Genomic DNA, 12,500 nt, shown 5'->3' on the forward strand with positions numbered 1-12,500 from the left:
GGTAAACCATTGTTCCATTGTACTCTGGAAGAGTGCAATCTGATACACACTTTCAACTCTGTTTTGACACCTGTCAGGACTGGCAATGAAATAGTTTCTATTTTTTCTCCACCTCTTTTTGTTGATCTCTTTTTTTTCTCCTTCTCTTGCCCTCAACGTGTGTGCATCACCAGTTCCCTTCTGAACGTGGCAGGTCTCATGGTTCTGGATGATCCGTAATGAGAACCAGAGGTTGGGAGGTTGCGGTCTGTCTCTGTGCCCCAGCTGGATGGCAATGTCTGGGGCTGATGGTTGAGTTTGGCTGGGCTGGGTGCTGAGTGCTGCAGGATGTGGTTCTGGCTTGGCCCGCAGTGTTGATCCAGCACACTCCGGGTCTACGACCCTCCAGTCCATGTAATGCACCAGGCCTCTGAGGTTTCTGCTGCAGGCATGCAGGCCATGTGTTGGCACAGTTGGGGCCAGAGTGTGATTCAGACTGAGGAGTTAGCAGTCTGTCTGTCTCTGTCTCTGCACTGTCTGGCCAGAGACACGTGTTTTACATACCACAGAGGGAGGCTGCGGTTTGCCTGACTCACGCTACCCAGACAGTCTGCGATAGCAGCGTTACACTGGTTTGAGGGAAGAGGACTGTTTCACTTCTTTGTCCTGGGGACAGACACAAATGCACACACACACACACACACACACACACACACACACACACACACACACACACACACACACACACACACACACACAACTTTACTTCTCCTTTCTTCCTGAAGTCAGTCCCTATCAGAGGCTGGAGGCAGTTCATTAAGCGTGTTGTTTACGCTTGTCTGTTCCCACCTGTGTGCAGTGAATACTAAAGCCAGGCTACCAGCACAACGTCTCGTTCGGACTCAGAGCAGCCCGCCTGGAATTGATCCTTCTCCCTCTTCGCTGCCTTAGAATTGGGGATTCATTCACAAGCCCCATTATTCTTGTTTCGCTATTTGGGTTTGTGTATCACCCAATTCCATTACATCCAATGATTTTCTTTGCCCAATGGCTTCCGATTCAAATTGCAATTTCAAGTCATTACCTGCACTTAATTTAACGCTGGTTTGGCAAAGCACAAACTGATACACAAATATACGATGCTGAGCTTACGGTAATAGTGATTCAAGAAATTAAAGTTCCAATGAATATTTTGGGATTGTTGGTATGAAAGGCCAATAGAGCACCCATATTTATTAGTCATCTGGACCTTCCTTATCCTCAGTAGTAGTCTCCGTATTGTCCTGAGGCGAATCCTAAACATTTCTTCAAGCTTAGTATCAAGAGTCTTTCATTGTCTCTAACATAGTAATTGAAGATGGAAGCAAGGCTGTCCAGAGATTGCATCATACTCTATTTATTCAGCAAAGGAGAGAAGAGGAGAGGAGATGAGAGAAAAGGAGAGGAGAGCAGAATAAGGGAGAGGAGAGGTGAATAGGGGAAGGAAGAGTAGAGGGTAGGAGAAAGAGGGAGGGAGGGAGGGGGGGGGAGGGAGGGAGGGAGGGAGGGAGGGAGGGAGGGAGGGGAGGGAGGGTGGGAGGGAGGGAGGGGAGGGAGGGAAGAGGAGAGGGTAGGAGAGGGTAGGAGAAAGAGGGAGGGAGGGAGGGAGGGAGGGAGGGAGGGAGGGAGGGAGGGAGGGAGGGAGGGAGGGAGGGAGGGAGGGAGGGAGGGAGGGGAGAGGTGAATAGGGGAAGGAAGAGGAGAGGGTAGGAGAAAGAGGGGGGAAAGAGGGTGTGAGAGGAGGGAGGGTAGGAGAGGAGGGGAGATTAGGGCAAAGGAGGAGAGCGGAGAGGAAACGAGGAGAGCTGTGGTGGAACACAGTTTAATAACAAGACTGCAGCCGCAGGCAATTAAATCTGCAGCCCAATAGAAGAGCCTGGCTGCCTGGTGTCACAGAGCCCTGTGTTGGCTTCTGAACAGGAGTCTGTTTACACAGCCCAGCTCATGATAAGAAACTTCACTCACACACCGGGATGATATGGTCAGTGTTGTCTATAGAGTATACTATAGATAATAGTTTGCCAGACCTGGAACTTTCATATTATGTTTGAAATTCGTCAAATGTCTACGAATGTTGATATTGGAGTAGTTTTAGCTTAAGGTACAGTTTTATTGTACATTTTTTAGATTTAGGCTTGGCTCTTCATTTTTCCTGCTGACAAAGGTTGTCTGCTGTCTGGACTTGTTTGTCTAGCTTATTGGCATTGACTCATTTGAATAGGAAGAGTAAGAACACATTTCATTCACTCACATTACCATGGTACTGTTCGTGTTTTTGCCTTGTAGCTGTTTGGAATAGTAATATTCATTGTTTACAGCCTGTTTCTAAATCTGGTGTGGGAGAAGATGGCGTCTATTAGTTAAATGCAACTATTTCAACAAATACATTTTTCCTTTGCCAAGTGTGTCCGTGGTTGCCCATCTCCTGTTCATTGATGTATATCTTAAGCTGCCCATTGCTCTGTTCCTGTTCGCTCCAGTGCCCCTGTGTTGGGGTCAGGGCCAGGAGAAGAGACCAGACAGCACGGACTGCTCTTCCCATTGATTGCCTGGACTGGATTTGAATGGACTGGCTCTTTTGCCCAGACCCTGCCAAAACCTTTAAATGACATAAACACTAGAATAGCTTCATTTTGTTTATTTTTTTCGCACTGTCTTGCTAATCGGTTGGCATGGCAATGACCTCTGTGGTCGCTCATCTGCCCCCCCTCCCCCTCCAGACACATGCCGGTTTCTCTGAGCAATTAGGGCCATTACATGACTTCATGCAATTAGAAATACTGCATTCCTCTGTCTTCCTCACAGTTGGTTGTGTCTGTACATGTTGTATAACTCTGTGCTTAAAGCTCAAACACTGAGCATCAAGACCGCTTTCAAAATCACTAATGCCATCTACCGTACAACTGCATTGCTATATTTACACGTCATGGCTCGTCCAACATCTCATTCCAAAATCATGGTGTTACGATAACTAGGAGTGGTGGGTGGAATCAGGCACAGAGAGCAGGGTTCAGTCGTTTGTCAAATTTATTCACCAGCGCAACAAAAACGGTCACGCCAACACACAGGGCGTATATAAGTTGCCAGTCCAAACAACAGGACAGAAATAGTCCAGCGAATAACGACAAGAACAAAATAACACCATCCAACACAGAGTAACAAGAAACAAGCCCGCACAAATACCCAGCAGGCCTAGTGCCCTTAAATACCCTACAAACAAACCCTAATACAAAACAGGTGTACCCAATTAACCAATAACCAAAAACAAACGGAAAGGGAATCGCTGGCAGCTAATAGGCCGGAGACGACGACCGCCGAGCCCCGCCCGAACAGGAAGAGGCAACATCCTCGGCGAGGTTCGTGACACATGAGCATTAATATGGAGTCGGTCCCCCCTTTGCTGCAATAACAGCCTCCACTCTTCTGGGAAGGCTTACAACTAGATGTTTAAACATTGCTGGGGGACTTGCTTCCATTCAGCCACAAGAGCATTAGTGAGGTCGGGCACTGTTGCTGGGTGATTAGGCCTGGCTCGCAGTCGATGTTCCCAATTCATCCTAGTCAAGGTTTACATACCGATTTCGAACCAACCATTTCTGTATGGACCTCGCTTTGTGCACGGGGGCATTGTCATGCTGAAACAGGAAAGGGTCAACCCCAAACTGCCACAAAGTTGGAATAACGGAATCGTCTAGAATGTCATTGTATGCTGTAGCGTTTCCCTACCCTGGAACTAAGGGGCCTAGCCTGAACCATGAAAAACAGCTCCAGACCAGACCTCCTCTACCAAACTTTACAGTTTTCACAATGCATTCGGGCAGGTAGCGTTCTCCTGGCCTCTGCCAAACTTAGATTCGTTCGTCGGACTGCCAGACCCATTTCATAAAGCTCCCGACGAACAGTTATTCTGCTGATGTTGCTTCCAGAGGCAGTTTGGAACTCGATATTTGTATTTGTATTTATTATGGATCCCCATTATGTGCAGCCAAAGCAGCAGCTACTCATCCTGGGGTCCAGCAAAATTAAGGCAGTTTATACCATTTTAAAACATTACAATACATTCACAGATTTCACAACACACTGTGTACCCTCAGGCCCCTACTCCACCACTACCACATATCTACAATACAACATCTATGTGTACATGTGTGTATAGTGTATATGTTATCGTGTGTGTGTGTGTGTGTGTGTGTGTGTGTGTGTGTGTGTGTGTGTGTGTGTGTGTGTGTGTGTGTGTGTGTGTATAGTGTATATGTTATCGTGTGTGTGTGTGTGTGTGTGTGTGTGTGTGTGTGTGTGTGTGTGTGTGTGTGTGTGTGTGTGTGTGTGTGTGTGTGTGTATAGTGTATATGTTATCGTGTGTGTGTGTGTGTGTGTGTATAGTGTATATGTTATCGTGTGTGTGTGTGTGTGTGTGTGTGTGTGTGTGTGTGTGTGTGTGTGTGTGTATAGTGTATATGTTATCGTGTGTGCATGTATGTGTGTGTGTGTGTGTGTGTGTATAGTGTATATGCTATCGTGTGTGCATGTATGTGTCTGTGCCAATGTTTGTGTTGCTTCACAGTCCCCGCTGTTCCATAAGGTGTTTTTTATCTGTTTTTAAAATCTAATTTCACTGCTTGCGTCAGTTACTTGATGTGGAATAGAGTTCCATGTAGTCATGGATCTATGTTGTACTGTGCGCCTCCCATAGTCTGTTCTGGACTTTGGGACTGTGAAGAGACCTCTTGTGGCATGTCTTGTGGGGTAGTGAATGTTGCAATGGAGAACAGACCATTTTTACGCACTATGTGTTTCAGCACTGTCCCGTTCTGTGAGCTTGTGTGGCCTACCACTTCTCAGCTGAGACGTTGTTGCTCTTAGACGTTTTGACTTCCCAATACAGCTCTTACAGTTGACCGGGGCAGCTCTATTAGGGCAGAAATAGTTGGAAAGGTGCCATTCTATGACAGTGCCACATTGAAAGTCACTGAGCTCTTCAGCACAGGCTATTCTACTGCCAATGTTTGTGGAGATTGCATGGCTGTGTGCTCATTTCTTTATTTTTTCTTTTTACAGTTGTCAGCAATGTGTGTGTCTGAAATAGCCGATATCCACTAATTTGAAGAAGTATGTCCACATACTTTTGGCCATGTAGTGCACTTTTCCAGTCCAGTAAATGTCCAGTCCTCCATTTCCTTAGTTCGAGCTGCTTACAGAATAGAAGCCTAACCACTGTCTCTCTCCCTGTTCCCAGGAGTGTCCCCAGATCCTGCCATCCACCCAGATCTACATCCCCGTGGGGGTGATGAAGCCCATCACCCTACTGGCTAAGAACCTGCCTCAGCCCCAGTCTGGACAGAGGAACTACGAGTGTATCTTCCACATCCAGGGAGCCACCTACAGTGTCACCGCCCTGCGCTTCAACAGCACCAGCATCCAGTGTCAGAGGACCTCGGTGAGTACCATACCTGAGTACCATACCTGTCCTGTCTTATTCTGCTGTCCTCTGCACTACCACCCGCAACCCAACCACCATCCTAGTCATAGGTAATGCATGATAGAGGTTGTGTTTGTTTCTGTGTGTGTCTCTCTGTGTGTATCAGTGTGATCACCTTCCTTTAAAAAAAATGAGATGCCAGTCTGAGTGTCTCTATCTTCTTGCTCTTACCTCCCTTTGGGTCCCCCCTCCTCTCTCCCCTGTTCTTTTGATATATTTACTCTGCCCATTTAGTTATAATAAAACCAGCAGCACCCATCCTCAGCCATTATATACCATGCTCTCCTTTCTCCCACCTCCCTCTTTCCTGCTCTCTCCTGTCCTCTCTCCCCTTTCTCTCTGTCACTGTCTCTCTTTCTCTCTCTCTCTCTCTCTCTCTCTCTCTCTCTCTCTCTCTCTCTCTCTCTCTCCTCTGTTCCCCCCCTCTCTCTCTCTCTCTCTCTCTCTCTCGCTCTCTCTCTCTCTCTCTCCTCTGTCCCCCCCTCTCTCCCTCTCTCTCTCCCTCTCTCTCTCTCCCTCTCTCTCTCTCTCTCTCTCTCCTCTGCTTCCCTCCTCTCTCTCTCACACTCTCTCTCGCTCTCTCTCTCTCCCTCTCTCTTCCTCTCTCTCTCCCCTGTTTCCCTCCTCTCTCTCTCCCTCTCTCTCTCTCTCTCTCTCTCTCTCTCCCTCTCTCTCCTCTGTTTCCCCACTCTCATCTCTCTTTTTCTCCCATTGAGCCGTAGGTTTGTCCAGCTAGCTCAGCCTGGGTGGACAGTGCTGTAACCATTCAGGCCTGATGAAACACGCAGCTGTATATTTGCTTTGACGGACTGCCGCCCATCTGCAGTCATTAACGGGTAGAGTGGTCCCGTGCGTTTGACAGTGGCATGACACTCGTCTGCACTCCTTTATTGATGCCCATTATAGTACTCTCTCTCCCCTCTCACTCGAGAAACTCTTGGCACTTCTGAAGGGAACCTAATTACGCAGCTAAGAGCGCGAGGAGAGCTGTCTCACTAAATAGGCCTTTATCGACTGTTTGCTGTCGCAGCCATTTCAAATCAACAGCCTCTGCCCGCTCAGCCAATGGCATGCCATTTCTCCATTGGATATGAGCAGCAGACAAAGCGATATGGGTGTAAACAATCAGCTAGGGCTGCCAAGCAACTGACTATACAATAAGGGGATCATTGTAGCTGTCTCATGGTAACAGACAGCATGATATGTTGTTATGGTTAGTATGCATCATGTTTATAATGTACGTTTTTCAGCTTGTAGAGCGAGGCTAGTCCAACCTGCATCCCTCTACCGTCTCTGTGTAGTCAGTCAGTTAGTCAGTCAGTCAGTCAGGTCAGTCAGTCAGTAAGTCAGGTCAGTCAGGTCAGTCAGTCAGTCAGGTCAGTCAGTCAGTCAGTCAGTCAGTCAGTCAGTCAGTCAGTCAGTCAGTCAGTCAGTCAGTCAGTCAGTCAGGTCAGTCAGTCAGTCAGTCAAGTCAGTCAGTCAGGTCAGTCAGTCAGTCAGTCAGTCAGGTCAGTCAGTCAGTCAGTCAGTCAAGTCAGTCAGTCAGTCAGGTCAGTCAGTCAGGTCAGTAAGTCAGTCAGTCAGTCAGTCAGTCAGGTCAGTCAGTCAGTCAGGTCAGTCAGATCAGTCAGTAAGTCAGTCAGGTCAGTCAGGTCAGTCAGGACAGTCAGTCAGTCAGTCAGTCAGTCAGTCAGGACAGTCAGTCAGTCAGTCAGTCAGGACAGTCAGTCAGTCAGTCAGGACAGTCAGGACAGTCAGTCAGTCAGGTCTGTCAGGTCAGTCAGTCAGGTCTGTCAGGTCAGTCAGTCAGTCAGGACAGTCAGTCAGTCAAGTCAGGTCAGTCAGTCAGGTCAGTCAGGACAGTCAGTCAGTCAGTCAGTCAGTCAGGACAGTCAGTCAGTCAGTCAGGACAGTCAGTCAGTCAGTCAGTCAGGACAGTCAGTCAGTCAGTCAGGTCTGTCAGGTCAGTCAGTCAGGTCTGTCAGGTCAGTCAGTCAGTCAGGTCAGTAAGTCAGTCAGTCAGGTCAGTCAGTCAGTCAGTCAGTCAGGTCAGTCAGTCAGATCAGTCAGTAAGTCAGTCAGGTCAGTCAGTCAGTCAGTCAAGTCAGGTCAGTCAGTCAGGTCAGTCAGGACAGTCAGTCAGTCAGTCAGTCAGTCAGTCAGGACAGTCAGTCAGTCAGTCAGTCAGTCAGTCAGGTCTGTCAGGTCAGTCAGTCAGGTCTGTCAGGTCAGTCAGTCAGGACAGTCAGTCAGTCAGTCAGGACAGTCAGTCAGTCAGTCAGGTCTGTCAGGACAGTCAGTCAGTCAGGTCAGTCAGTCAGGTCTGTCAGGTCAGTCAGTCAGTCAGGTCTGTCAGGTCAGTCAGTCAGGACAGTCAGTCAGTCAGTCAGTCAGTCAGTCAGTCAGGTCAGTCAGGTCTGTCAGGTCAGTCAGTCAGTCAGGACAGTCAGTCAGGTCAGTCAGTCAGGTCTGTCAGGTCTGTCAGGTCAGTCAGTCAGTCAGTCAGTCAGTCAGTCAGTCAGTCAGTCAGTGTGCTGCTGGTGGCAGAGGGAGGCAGGGAGACACACTGTAACATGTCTTTGCCACTACTCAGCAAGCCAGACAAGCTGGCAATTTTAATATGGAACGGCAATTTCAGTCGTGTTCATTTCCACAGTGAAATCACATCAGTTAAATTAGAACCAATTACTTAACATTCTGTGATTTTAGCGTGAGTGCAGCATGTCTCTGTTCAGAGCTTTCTTATTAAAGGAAGTTATTAGCATATTTACAGTGGCACGGGGTGGTCATACGGAAGGAAGACCACAGCTTTTTGCAACTTGTCAGACAGAACCAAGTTCCTTTAACATGCCATCACTGTACCCGCCAGCCCCCATTCAGCCCTCAAGGATGCTCGTTCCCTCTCACTGGCCACGTCACTTTACTGAACCAGTCCACTTCTCTCACTGAGGGCAGAATAAACAGTGCAGGCAGATCTCCAGGTAGAACCTGAAGCAGTGCACCAGCCTTGACCTGTGATGGAGCCCCAGATAGATCCTCTCATCCTTAGATCAGGAGTAGTTAGTTGTCGGCGTGTGCTTGTGGTGTATTGACCTCTTCGTCTCTAAAATGCGAACAGTTAATAAAACATGAACATTCGTTAAGGGAGCGAGAGATGGAGAGAGAGAGAGAGCGAGAGATGGAGAGAGAGAGAGATGGAGAGATGGAGAGAGAGAGAGATGGAGATGGAGAGAGAGAGCCAGGCGGATCGATTGAATAAACAAGAGAGGTGCACTGTAGTGTGTTCTGCCGTGTGCTGTGGACTATCATTGAGTTTATTAGCTCATCGGCCCGTCTCTCTGCTGACCAGAGAACAGAGGATACAGCACATCCATCCTGCTCTAGTGTTTACACTGTAGAGACACTCTAGTCAACCTAGTGTTTACCATCAATCTCCAGAGTGGCGTGGTGGTGTATGTGTGGATGGATGGATTCATGTGTCACGCCTTGGTCTTAGTATTTTGTGTTTTAGTTAATTAGTTGGTCAGGCCAGGGTGTGACATGGGTTTATTGTTTGTTGTAATTCTTAGTGGGGTTTTTTAGTTATTGGGATTGTAGCTGATTAGGGGTGTGTGTTGTATAGGTTTGGCTGCCTGAGGCGGTTCTCAATCAGAGTCAGGTGATTCTTGTTGTCTCTGATTGGGAACCGTATTTAGGTAGCCTGGGTTTCACTTTGTATTTCGTGGGTGATTGTTCCTGTCTCTGTGTTAGTGTTCACCAGACAGGCTGTATAGGTTTTTCACGTTCCGTTTGTTGTTTTTGTTATTTCTTGTATCGTCATTTGTTATATTAAAAACATGAGTAACCAACATGCTGCATTTCGGTCCGACTCTCTTTCGACAAACGAAGAACGCCGTTACATCATGTGTATCGACGGAGCATGTTGGAGTGTGTGTGTGCGTGTGCGTGTGCGTGTGTGTGTGCGTGTGTGTGTGTGAGTGTGTGTGTGTGCGTGAATAGGTCTTGCAGACACAGAGGACTGGGTTGGAGAGTTATCATCAACCCTGCTGAGCACCGACACCTTCTCTTAGTAAGAAATGCATGGCAATTAAAATGGGCTGCTGAGGCCAAGCTAACCCATAAGGATGATGTCATTCATGATCTAACTAGCTCATATCCTGTATCTGTAGGTCAGTTTTAGAGTCCTTCCAGCATACTATGTTATCACTTAGAGTGGAGAGGGAGAGCCAGAAGGAGAGCTTGGAGCACAGAGGAGAAATACAGAGAGATCATATCAGGGAAAGCTTCATCATATTGGCTTCCTCTCTGGGAGATGGTTGGCCTCTCTCTCCCCTCTAGAACCCCCCCCCCCCCCCCACACACACAATGATTGAACTGGGATGAGGAGGGGAGATCTTGTCCAGGATCTCCCCTTCAGCAGCTTCAGTCTCTCAGCCTTGGTAGGAAAAGGACGAGGCCTGTCAGGTGGCTTTGATAGGATCTAAGTCATTCCCGTGCAGATAACATGATGATGAATTGTATTGGTCCAGCAGAGCGACTGGCAACCCTGGGATCACCGCAGGTCCCTTCAACTGAGGGACAAAGAAAATGGTAGTAGAGGGTGAGAAGGAAAGGATGGGTCGTCTAATGAAACGAGGGAACAGAGAAGCTGGAGAGATGTGCTTTTATATGAGGGAGAGAGAAGCATAGAGAGAATAACAGAAAGAAAGGGGTGGGGGTTGTGTTACAGAACAGAATGTAAGGTGATTGGTCCCAGCATCATGCTCCATGCTCCGGGGGCGGTCCTACAGCCACTACTGCTGTGTGTTTATTGCCTGCAGGGTAGTACAATACTCCCGCCTGGCCTGACCGCTCCGTCCCTCTCTTCCACTCTCCACCCCCACCACCATGGACCCAGGGCTGGAGAGGACAGGTTGGTCCACTTAACTGTAAACTCTGTTTGGTGCTGTGTTTCCTCCATTCCTCAGAGCCCATTGGGCGGGAGAAGAAGACACACACACAGACTCCACAGAGTACCATTCTCCACAGGTACTATCATGTATTACCTGTGGAGGACACACACAGCCTAGTCTGGCCATGTCTCAGATCTGAGAAGGATAGAGCCAATAAGACCTGTTCACTGTCTGTTTATGCATTATTGAACCTAGTGCTGGCATTTAACACACAATCGCACATTCTTGCACAGCAGGGACATACACTCACATGCCTCGATACACATTCATGGACACATAAATACATACACTACTGTATGTATAGATAGCATACACAGTTCTCCAGCGGGGCTTAAAACTCCACAATCAGGCATATGGAAATGCTTCCCATGAACACTCTAACTAGCTTTACCAGACTCTGGACGCTCAGCATCAGCACAATATTGGCCCGATTTTTAAGTGATTTATGATACAACCAGAATTGCTTGTGCATCTAGATTCTGGTCGACATATTAATGTATTTATATTACACAGGCATGCTAACATACAGGCACACGTGTACGCGTAAACCCAGAGAAAACATACACGCGCCATATAATAAGAAATCTTTCATGCAGCAACTTAATTTTATTCAATTCAAATGCTGCTGGGGTATGTTCCATTGGCTCATAAATGGAATAGAAACACAGGTCAATTCCTGCCCCACGTAAGACAGACAGACAGACAGACAGACAGACAGACAGACAGACAGACAGACAGACAGACAGACAGACATAAAGAGACAAAGAGAGAGAAACAGGTAAATTCCTGCCCCACGTAAGACAGACAGACAGACAGACAGACATAAAGAGACAAAGAGAGAGAAACAGGTAAATTCCTGCCCCACGTAAGACAGACAGACAGACAGACAGACAGACAGACAGACAGACAGACAGACAGACATAAAGAGACAAAGAGAGAGAAACAGGTCAATTCCTGCCCCACGTAAGACAGACAGACAGACAGACAGACAGACAGACAGACAGACAGACAGACAGACAGACATAAAGAGACAAAGAGAGAGAAACAGGTCAATTCCTGCCCCACGTAAGACAGACAGACAGACAGACAGACAGACAGACAGACAGACAGACAGACAGACAGACAGACATAAAGAGACAAAGAGAGAGAAACAGGTCAATTCCTGCCCCACGTAAGACAGACAGACAGACATAAAGAGACAAAGAGAGAGAAACAGGCAGGCAGACAGACAGACAGACAGACAGAGACAGAGACAAAGAGAGAGAAACAGGCAGGCAGACAGACATAAAGAGACAAAGAGAGAGAAACAGGCAGACAGACAGACAGACAGACAGACAGACAGACAGACAGACAGACAGAGACAAAGAGAGAGAAACAGGCAGGCAGGCAGGCAGGCAGACAGACAGACAGACAGACAGACAGACAGACAGACAGACAGACAGGCAAACAGACAGACAGACAGACAGACAGGCAAACAGACAGACAGACAGACAGACATAAAGAGACAAAGAGAGAGAAACAGGCAGACATATATAAATAGACAGACAGACAGACAGACAGACAGACAGACAGACAGACAGACAGACATAAAGAGACAGAGAGAGAGAAACAGGCAGACAGATATAAATAGACAGACAGACAGGCAGACAGACAGACAGACATAAAGAGACAAAGAGAGAGAAACAGGCAGACAGATATAAATAGACAGACAGGCAGACAGACAGACAGACAGACAGGCAGGCAGACAGACAGACATAAAGAGACAGAGAGAGAGAGACAAGCAGACATAAAGAGACAGACAGACAGATATAAAGAGACAGACAGACATACAGATAGACATAAAAGACAGACAGACAGACAGACAGACATAAAGAGACAAAGAGAGAGAAACAGGCAGGCAGATATAAATAGAAAGACAGACAGACAGGCAGACAGACAGACAGACAGACAGACAGACAGACAGATATACAGACAGACAGACAGACAGGCAGACAGACATAAAGAGACAGAGAGAGAGAGACAGGCAGGCAGATATAAATAGAAAGACAGAC

The 12,500-nt window shown here is 47.6% G+C and overlaps 1 pseudogene; it reads left to right on the plus strand.

Moving 5' to 3' along the window:
• The window catches only part of LOC135504308 (plexin-A1-like), a 283,703-nt pseudogene that overhangs the window by 202,880 nt on the left and 68,323 nt on the right, over window positions 1-12,500 (plus strand).

Source organism: Oncorhynchus masou, chromosome 18 (assembly GCF_036934945.1).
Source record: "Oncorhynchus masou masou isolate Uvic2021 chromosome 18, UVic_Omas_1.1, whole genome shotgun sequence".
Lineage (NCBI taxonomy): Eukaryota > Metazoa > Chordata > Actinopteri > Salmoniformes > Salmonidae > Oncorhynchus > Oncorhynchus masou.